Below are 10,015 nucleotides of genomic sequence, written 5' to 3'. Positions count from 1 at the left end.
AGTTGGCGCAGGATAGAGCAGGGTTTAGGGCTGTTGTGCATAGGGTCGCTATGAGTCGGAAACGACTCAACGGCACATAACAACAACAACATTGGTACCAAGAGTGTTGATTGTGGAGTGAAGCAAACTAAAACTGTTAACAATCTCAATCTCTTCACCATCTATCCTGATCAGCCTAGTGGTGAGAATCTTTGTTTTCTTGATGTTGTTGAGCTTCAGTCCATATTGAATGCTGTAGTCCTTGGTCTTCTACAGCAAGTACTTTGGATCCTTCTCAGTTTCAGTAAGCAGGGTTGTGTCATCTGCATAATGAAGATTGTTGATGAGTTTTCCTCCAATCCTGATGCCACACTTTTCCTCATAGAGCCCAGCCTCCCAGATAATCTGTTCTGCATATAGATTGAAAAGGTATGGAGATAGGATATGTCCCTGGTGTACACCCTTCCCAGTTTTTAACCATGCAGTGTTTCCTTGCTCTGTTCTGATGACTGCCTACTGGTCCAAGTATTGGTTTCCAATAGTACAATCAAATGTTCTGGGATTTCCATTCTTCTCTGAGTTAGCCAGAGTGTTGTGATCCACGCAGTCAAATACTTCTGCATAGTCAATGAAACAAAGATAGACATAGTATTCTGATATTATTGATTTAATTTCATCTGGTACTGTTGTGATGTCACCTCTATCATTTCTTAATAGAGTTTTCTATGTCTCCCCCCCCCCTTTTGTTAAGTTTGCCAGTAGTTTCTCAATTTTATTGACCCTTCAGTCTATTTGTTGTTGTTAAGTGCCGTCAAGTCATAGACGACTCATAGTGACCCTATGAATGAAAGACCCGAATATTTGTATAACTGTCATCATTTCTCCAAGTTCATAGTTTGCAGAGGCAAGCTATTTTGGAGGCAAGCTATTTCAGAAGTGGATGCCACTCCTGCTTTCAAGCTTGTTTTAATCGGGGAGCTCCACCAAACACTGTCCACCATGAGTAACCATTATCACATTTGACACACCAGTGTCAGAGTGTTTAGCATCACAACAACCACAAGTTACCTCTGTACAGCAAACCTGTACTGGACAGACCAGTGCTATATCACTTAGAAGAATGTTTGACCAAAAACAATTAAAACTAGGCCTGGGGAACCGCAGATTAATGTCACCCACCTTTGACTTGGTAGCATAACTTTTTATTGACCAGACCCACAGAGCTCTCTCTAGGTTGGTGGTGTTGTTGTTAAGTCATTGAGTTGTAGATGACTCATAGCAACCCTATGAATTAAAGACCTGAACACTTGTATAACTTTCATCATTTCTCCAAGTTCATAGAGTTTCAGGAGTCAAGCTATTTCAGAGGCCTGAGGGCCCAAATACCTATTTAAATAGGAGGCAGGATACAATCTTCAATCTATATGTTGTTTTTGTTGTCGTTGTTAAGTGCCGTCGAGTCATAGGCAACTCATAGTGACCCTATGAACGAAAGTCCTCAACACTTCCATGCATGACTTTCATCCTGTCTCCAGTTTCATAGGGTTTTCTGAGGCAAGCTACTTATGGAAGTGGATGCCACTCCTGTTTCCAAGCTATATACTGAGTAAAAAATCCTGGCAAGCTGCAGTACTTGAAGAAGACCTCAGACTCAGGATTGGAGGAAGATTCATTAAGAACCTGTGGTATTCAGATGCTACAACCTTACTTGCTGGAAGTGGAAAATACTTAAAGAACCTATCAATGAAGCTCAAAGTATATAGCTTTCAGTATGAGTTGCACACCAACATCAAGAAAACAAAATCCTCCCAAATGGACTAATAAGCATCATAATAAATAGGAAAAAAATGAAGTAAACAAGGATTTAACTTAGATCCACAATCAATGCTTCTTCTTGTTGTGTATCATAGAGTTGGAACCAACCCATAGCTGACCCTCCTATGGGTTTTCAGAGGCAGTTACTAGCATGGGAGGAGATTGATCATCCTTCTCCCACAGCATTCTGGTGGATTTGAACTGCAAGTCTTTGGCATTGCATTGAAGTTTCTTGCCACATGGCCATTAGAGGTACCAGTGGTTAAAAAAAAAAAATCAAACCATATATGTAGGTATGGGTAAATCTGCTACAAAGGGCCTCTTGTAAAACAATTTTTATTGGTTTGCATATACTCATTAGTACACATCATGCTTTGTATGTGTACTGTGTGTTTTATGCTATAATTAATACATGTTGTGTTTCATTTCTGTACCTTGCGTTTTTGGATAATCAGCAGAATCTTGCTTTCATGTGATATCAGTTATATTGTTTGATAATTTACACATTCTGTCAGAGCACCTTTCTTTGGAATGGGAACAAATACAGATCTCTTCCACTCTCTTGGCCAGGTAGTTTCCCTCAGTTTTCTTGGCACAACTTGGTGAGAACATCTAGGATTGAGTGTGTTTGTTGAAATACGTCAACTGTATGCCATCAATTCCTGAGGTCTTGTTTTTGGCCAATTCTTTCAGAGCAGCTTGAACTTCTTCCTTCATCACCACAGGCTCTTGCTTTTATGTTGTTTCATGAAATTCCTCAGTGTCTGCCGATTCCTTTTGGTACAATGATTCTGTATACTCTTTCCATCTTCTTTAATTGCTTCCTGCACTATTTAATATTCTTCCCAATGAATCCTTAAGTATTGCAACTCAAGGCTTGAATTTGTTTTTCAGTTACTTCAGTTTAAGAAATGCTGAGCGAGTTCAGCCCCTTTGATTTTCTGACTCTAGCTCTTTGCACATTTCATTATAATACTTTACTTTGTCTTCCTGTGTTGCCCTCTGATTGAGATTTTTAACAGCATTAGTTTGCTTGGCTTTACAATCAACAGTCTTGGTACCAGCAGCCAAGAAATTAAAAGATGAATTGCATTGGGAAAATCTACTGTCAGATACCTCTCTAAAGTACTGAAGAGCAACGATGTCAGTCTGGAGACTAAGATACACATGATACAGGCTCTAGTCTTTGCAATTACTTGCTATGTGTCAGGAAGCTGGACAATGACTAGAGATGATAGAAAGAGAATCGATGCCTCCATGCTGTGGTGCTGGACAAGAGAGGGTGAGACTAGGCTGCTTCTTGGAGACAAGATTCTAAAGCTTCATCTGACATACTTTGGACGTGTTGCAAGACAGGACCAGTCTTTGGAGAAGGACATCATGCTTGGGAGGGTGGAGGGACAGTACAAGAGAGGAAGACCCTCAATGAGATGAATTGATTCAGTGACTGGGGTAATTGGAGTAGGTGTGTCAGCGACAATAAGATTGGCACAGGATAGAGTAGGGTTTATGGTTGTTGTACATAGGGTTGCTATGAGTCAAGGTGACTTGACAGCACATAACGACAACAACAACCTTCTTGTGTTTTATACAACAATTTATATGCAATACAGTTTATATAATTAATTACCACTGCTTTATTTAGCCCCCGTCTTTTTTAGTCCCTATTGAACATTTCCCTTCACCTCCTCCCTCCACTCACCAACATCTGCTATCCCAGTGATTTCCCATGCTTCCTCTTTTTCTGTCTCTCTTTCTTCCCTTTCCCTTGTGAAGGATCTTTTTAAAGTGCCTAAGAACAAGAATCTCTTTGAGGATGAGATTTACCTGGCACAAGCCATGGCTCTTTCAACAGCCTCAATGTAGGATAAAGTTGGGCAATTAATAAAGAGTAGCAAAAATTTTACACCTATGAATTTTGGTATTGAGTATTGAATATGCTATGAACTGCCTGCCAAAAACCCCCATAGCAGTCAGTCTTCTAAAATGTGCAGTCAGAATGTGCCTTAGAAGCCATGATAGTGAGAGTTTATCTTACATACTTTGGGCATGATTTTAGGAGGGGGCTGTCCCTGGATAAAAGCATGCTGCTTGGTAGAGAGTCAGTGGAAAGGAGAAGACCCTTGACAAGGTGGATCGACACAGTGGTTACAGCAATGGCCTTACACACAAGCTGTTGTGATAATGGTTACATGTCCACACATTGCTTCATTCTATAATATTTAGGATTAGATGTTAAGTATCGGTGCTTTCACAAAGGCAACTAACAACAATGAGTTCTGACACATATACACTTGGCGTCTTAACATGTCTGTTAAACATGTTCAAAGAATTCTTAACCCATCCCTATTTTAAAAATCACACTCTTCATCCAGAAAATAACACTACCATTCACCACTTGGTAATGTCGTTAGGTGCTGTCAAGTCCAGCACAACTTGTAGAGACCTTATGAACAACAGATCTGAACCTGTCCTGTGCCATCCTCACAATCTCTGACACATTTGAGCCCATTGCTTCAGTCTGTCAGTCCACCTAGTTGATGGTCTTCCTCTCTTTCACTGATCTTCTGCCTTCCCAAGCATGATGTTCCCTTCCAAGGAATAGCCTTTTCTAGCAATATGCCCAAGCTCTGTGAGATGAAAGTATGTGCAGCCTGGGCTGGGAAGTCTGTAGTCAGGGGCCTCTCCAAAGTATAGAGAAGCAATGATATTAGTTTGAAGACAGAAGTGCTCCTGATTCAGACCATAATCTTTTGAATCATTTGCTATGCTACTGAGAACTGGATAATGAATAAGAATTTCAGAAGAATTGATGCCTTTGTACTGTGCTGTTGGAGAAGAGTACTGAATACCCCACAGACTCCCAAAAGAACAAACATGTCTCAGAGACAGTGCAAGCAGTGAGCTTTTCAGAGGCAAAAATGGTAAGTCTTTATCTCACATTCACCCAACAGTGGAAGCCAGACACCGTGACATGTTCTTTTCTTTTTTCAGTCACATCCTATTTCTAATCTACTAATAAGTGTAGTACTTTTACTTTAAAAAAAATTAAAAATTACCAGATGGATAACTTCTCTTATACCTTCTGTACCATCCTTACCTAAGCCACACCGTTTTCTTCTACTGCAGAAATATTACTACACATCTGTCTGCTCCTATTTTTTTTGCCATTATAATTCAGTCCAGAGGCTTCTACTAAACTTGTAGACAAGAAATACAAATTCCTCATAACTTCTAAGACTCTACTCACTATCAGTTCACTTTTGCCACTCTTCTTGCCCGACATATGTTCTTCCCCCCAAATTTAAAAAGACTATTCCTGTAATAGTGACATGCTTTGAAACAACACTGTAACCTTTCGCTTCCAACTGAGTGAAAATTAGAGAAGATTCTCTTTCTCTTCTTTATAAGTTTTCACAACTATTTTTCACCCTATTCCTTACATTCATTTTTATAACTTTCACTCAATAAAATATAATAATGTTAAAGAGAGGATAATCTGAAAATCTAAACAGGCTAGTGTCAACACAAATTTTGTTCAGTAAATAGAAAATAATGAAGAGTTAGAAGTGGGACATTTGCTAAGTTAAATTGTATTAGAGAAAAATTATTTAACCAGCAATATTTATGATGGACTTTGAAGAGAAAACAGAGCCACGAAAAAATGGTATTAATGGTTCTAGGAATAGAATGAGGTGAAAAAAAGAAAAAAAAGCTTTGTGAATTTATCTGAGGCTTACAGATGATGGGCTGCTGTTGAAAAACTTTTCAAATGTCAGGCATGACCATTCTGCGTTTAGGCAAATACAGTTTCTCTGGAGAAAGAAGAGTTTGTCTGAAGCCATTTCTCCATTTCCTGAAATAAACAGAAGACAGAGAAATGGAGGAGCATAATTTTAATTTTACTTTACTTGATGTTCTTGGGTGGTTGTTCTCTGTCAAGAGTGATGTGTTGTAATAATTTCCCTTATGTGGCCTTTTGCCTGGATTCTCTGAGAAAACAAGCTTGGGAGATTTTCCTCCTGAGCCAAGAGAATTTGCTACCTTTGTCCTACTTCTCTAGAAAAGCAACTTGGGCAGCCTCCCAGGGTGCTTCCTATGCTAGAGGATTTGTTGCTATTGCCCAGAAGGAAATCTCATGTGGTATTAAGGACTTAATGAACTCTGATTTGGTGAGAGAAGTTCTGTCTTGTAACTGACCAAGACTGGTATGTATATATATTAAGGGTTAAAATACAAAAGTTTTCCTGGCTTCCAGGATCACAGGAGCTAGGAAGGGAGGATGTTTTGTGGATCACTGAAGCTCTGTACTTAAAACCCTTTCAAGCCTTGTCAAATAAAAGTTTTCACTGAGAGAACTGATAATTTAGGAATTGGACTGGTAAATTGAAAATGCTGCAGCAGAGGGACACTACAATGGTTCGTATCTGGGTCAGCTAAATGGTGGAAGAGCCACTGGCAGAGGGATCTGACAACAGAGAGGCTTAATGGTGGACAGCCACCACTCAAAGAACAGAGTGAGTTGCTGCACCGACCATGGGCTTGGCCAATTACCAGCAGAGAAACAGTGGTGGAGAGTCAACTATGACTCACAGTGACCCTATGAAAAACAGATTGGAATCTTGTCCTACCCTGCAGCCTCCTCATCATCTCTGAACTGTTCAAGCCCATTGTTACTGTCACTGCATAGCTTCATCTTGTTGAGGGTCTTTCTCTCTTTCTCTGAACAATACCAGACAGATTTAAGACAAAGACAAGGAGAAAAGACCTGAAAATCATCTTCTGAAAATTAATCCGTGACAACTTTATGAATCACAGCAAAATATTATATTACATTTTACTTGGATCCAGAATCAAGACCCATAGGCAATTATAGCTTTAAAAAAATAAAAATACATGTTGCATCAGGGAAATCTACTGTCAAAGATCTCTCCAAAGAGCAAGGATGTCAGTTTAAAGACTAAGGTGTGTCTGATTCAAGACATGACATTTTAAATTGCTTCTTATGCATCTAAAGTCAAGACTGTATTGTTTTTCCATACCTTTTCATTCTGTATGCTGAACAATCATTTAAAAAGCTGGTCTTTATTTAGAAGAATGTGGCAACAGAATCAGAGAAGACTCATCAACAACCTGATGATAACACAGATGACACAACCATGCTTGCTGAAAGTGAACAAGGCTTTACATGCTTGCTGCAAAATGTCAAAGACTACAGCCTTCAATATGGACTACATCTCAACATCAAGAAATTAAAAAGGCTTACCATTAGTCCAATGGGCAAAATAATGATCAGTGGAGAAGATATTGAAGTTGCCAATCATTTTCTCTTGCTAGCATCCACAATCAATATACTTGATATCATCAGTCAAGAAATGAAGAGACATATAACATTGAGAAAATCTGCTTTCAGGGACCTTTCCAGAATACTAAACAGCAATGATGTCAGCTTAAAGACTAAGGTGTGCCACATCCACGCCATGGTCTTCTCAGTTGCTTGCTGTGCATCTGAAAGCTGGACAGGATGACAGAAGAACTGATGCCTTTGAGTTATGATGTTGAAGAGTGATAAATTGACACAATGACAGTAACAATAGGCTCAAGTGGGTTGGCGATGGTGAGGGTGGCACAGGATAGGCTATGTTTCAGATCCATTGTTCATAGGGTTGCATGAGTCACAGCTCACTCAATGACCACATACAAACATGCAGTTAGGGTTAGGGTTTCCATAGACCCCTGGAAAGTCAGAGTTCTGCAGAGGTTGAGATTTAAGTGAACTGGAATGTCAGGATTAGAATTATGGCTGATATTTGGGATATTTATTCCCCAATTATTGCTAGCTTCACCAGAAACTCACAAATCAATCTCTCTCTCTCTCTCTCTCTCTCTCTCTCTCTCTCTCTCTCTCTCTCCTTCTCTCCCCCTCACCCCACATTGTCTACTTTCTTTTGATGATGACACTCAGGACAGCATAATCTGATTAATAATTTTAAAAAGTAAGGGCCACTGTTGTAAAACAGGACTGACATTGTTGTGCCCACAAAATGCCCCTCAAAGAAATCCAAAACCACGTCTGAAATTTCAAGAGCATTTATTATTTAATTTTCCATGCGTGGAGGCTTTTCCACCTTCCCCAGGAAGGTGTTGAAGGAAAAAAGCCTCGAGTTTTCCCTCCCACTTGCTTTTATAGCTTTTTCTTGAGTGCCCCAGCTAGGGCAAAGAGATTGACGGGCCGGGGGATCAGTCACTTGGTCGGCTTTTGATGGGGTGGTTACTTTGCCCACCTTTGCTCTTTTTGTGTCACGTAGACACTAGTTAATTTCTTACTTTTCAAGGACAGACCGGGCTTTACTCAGGGCACTCATGCTTGCCCTAAGCTAAGTATTTTTATGGCCCACTTCTGCCTCTAGCGTTAATGGGGGTTTAAAAAAAAATGGGGTTTCTGCTGCCCTTTCAACATCAAGGTGGAAGGAAGACAGGAGGAGGAGAGGAATGGTGTATACGGCATTGAAACAGATGAAGGAGAGAACTATTTAAAAGGGATATATGATTGGGTATTATTGTCATGACAGAAGTCCAGAATGAACGCTGCATACTTGGTGGGGGGGAGGGATTGCATAACAGGAAAGAGTTTTTCTTTTACTTTTTAAGAAGAGTGAATTGGGGGGAGAAGGTGGGCAGGGAGAAAAGTATAACAGTGAATGACTGGAAACCCTAAGTCTCTGTAAACTTTCATTAAAATTAATTTTTAAAAAGGTGAAAAAAGATGAAAAACTAGGTAGTCATTATTTCTTCCCTCTATGACAAAAATTTTTAAAAATAAGCTGAAACAAATATAGATGGTAATATTTGAACTCTAATTGGAAGAAGAAATTTCATGAAAGCAGTGAAAATGGAGAGCTAGATGGCTTGGCATGGTGTAGCCATTTTGACTCATTGTAAGCAGTGTTAAAGGTGAGAAATACAGAAAAGCAACTTCATACGGTCCTCAGTAAGACACGAATATTGCTGGCTTTAGGTGCTCTTGAGTCCACTATGGGTCATATATACCCTGTAGACAACAGATCAGACCTTTGCTGTATCCTACACTACTGTCATAATCTCTGTCATGCTCAAACCCATTGTTGTAGTTCCTATGTAAATCTGTCTTATTGAGAGTATTTCTTTCTCTGACCTTTCCCAGCATCATGTATTCTTCAAAGACTGGCCGAGAAATTTGAAAGATAGCCAAACAACTGGAAAAGATATATGTTTGTTTCCACTTAAAAAAACCCCAAAGCCCACAAACACAAAAGTGTGGTCTAAAAAGATGTTAAATTATTAAACAATAAGATTTACCAGGCAAACAGAAGTGATATATTCTACTTATTCCTCAAAAGCTTTTGGTGATCAGAAGTATAGGTTTCTCACTATTACTCAATAAGCAGCCAATGACTATCTTCCTGCTGTTCCCTTCATTCATTGCTATGGGAAGCCAATACTAAATTGTTGTTTGTTGTTGTTATGTGCTGTCCAGTTGCTTGCAACTCATAGCGACCCTATGTACAACAGCCCTAAACTCTGCTCTGTCCTGCGCCAATCGCACTGTCTCTGACACACCCATTCCGATTACCCCAATCACTGAATCAATCCACCTCATAGGGGTCCTTCCGCTTCTGCACTGTCCCTCTACCCTACCAAGCATGATGTCCCTCTCCAAGGACCTGTCCCTACTTGCAACATGTCCAAAGTATGTCAGAAAGAGCCTTAGAATCCTTGCTTCCAAGGAGCAGCCAAGTTGACCCTTTCCAGGATGAATCTGTTTGTTTTCCTAGCAGTCCATGGTACATTCAATACTCTTCTCCAGCACAACAGCTCAAAGGCACCAATTCTCCTTCTACCCTCCTTAGTCATTGTCCAACTTTCTGATGCATAACAAGTGATAGCAAAGATCATGGCCTGTATCAGGTGCACCTTAGTCTCCAAAGAGACACCATTGCTCTTCAGTACTTTGCGTAAGTCCCTAACAGCAGACTTTCCCATGGCAATACGTTTTCTAATTGCCTGGCTGCTGGTGCCATGAGTGTTGACTGTGGAGCCAAGCAAACTGAAGCTGTGAACAATCTCAATCTCTTCACCATCCATCCTGATGCTACCAATTGGCTCAGTGGTGAGAATCTTTGTCTTCTTGACGTTGAGCCTCAATCCATATTTGAGGCTGCAGTCCTTGACCCTCTGCAGC

The 10,015-nt window shown here is 40.0% G+C and overlaps 1 pseudogene; it reads right to left on the bottom strand.

Moving 5' to 3' along the window:
- LOC102865407 overlaps positions 1 to 5,080 on the bottom strand; it is a 66,884-nt pseudogene extending 61,804 nt beyond the window's left edge.
- Positions 5,081 to 10,015: the final 4,935 nt, after the last annotated feature.

The sequence above is a fragment of the Elephantulus edwardii genome, unplaced genomic scaffold (genome assembly GCF_000299155.1).
Source record: "Elephantulus edwardii isolate Elephantulus edwardi_28Jun2011 unplaced genomic scaffold, EleEdw1.0 scaffold00071, whole genome shotgun sequence".
In the NCBI taxonomy this organism is placed as follows: domain Eukaryota; kingdom Metazoa; phylum Chordata; class Mammalia; order Macroscelidea; family Macroscelididae; genus Elephantulus; species Elephantulus edwardii.
The sequence above is the reverse complement of the archived record's forward strand: the minus strand, read 5'-3'. Positions and strand labels throughout refer to the sequence as shown.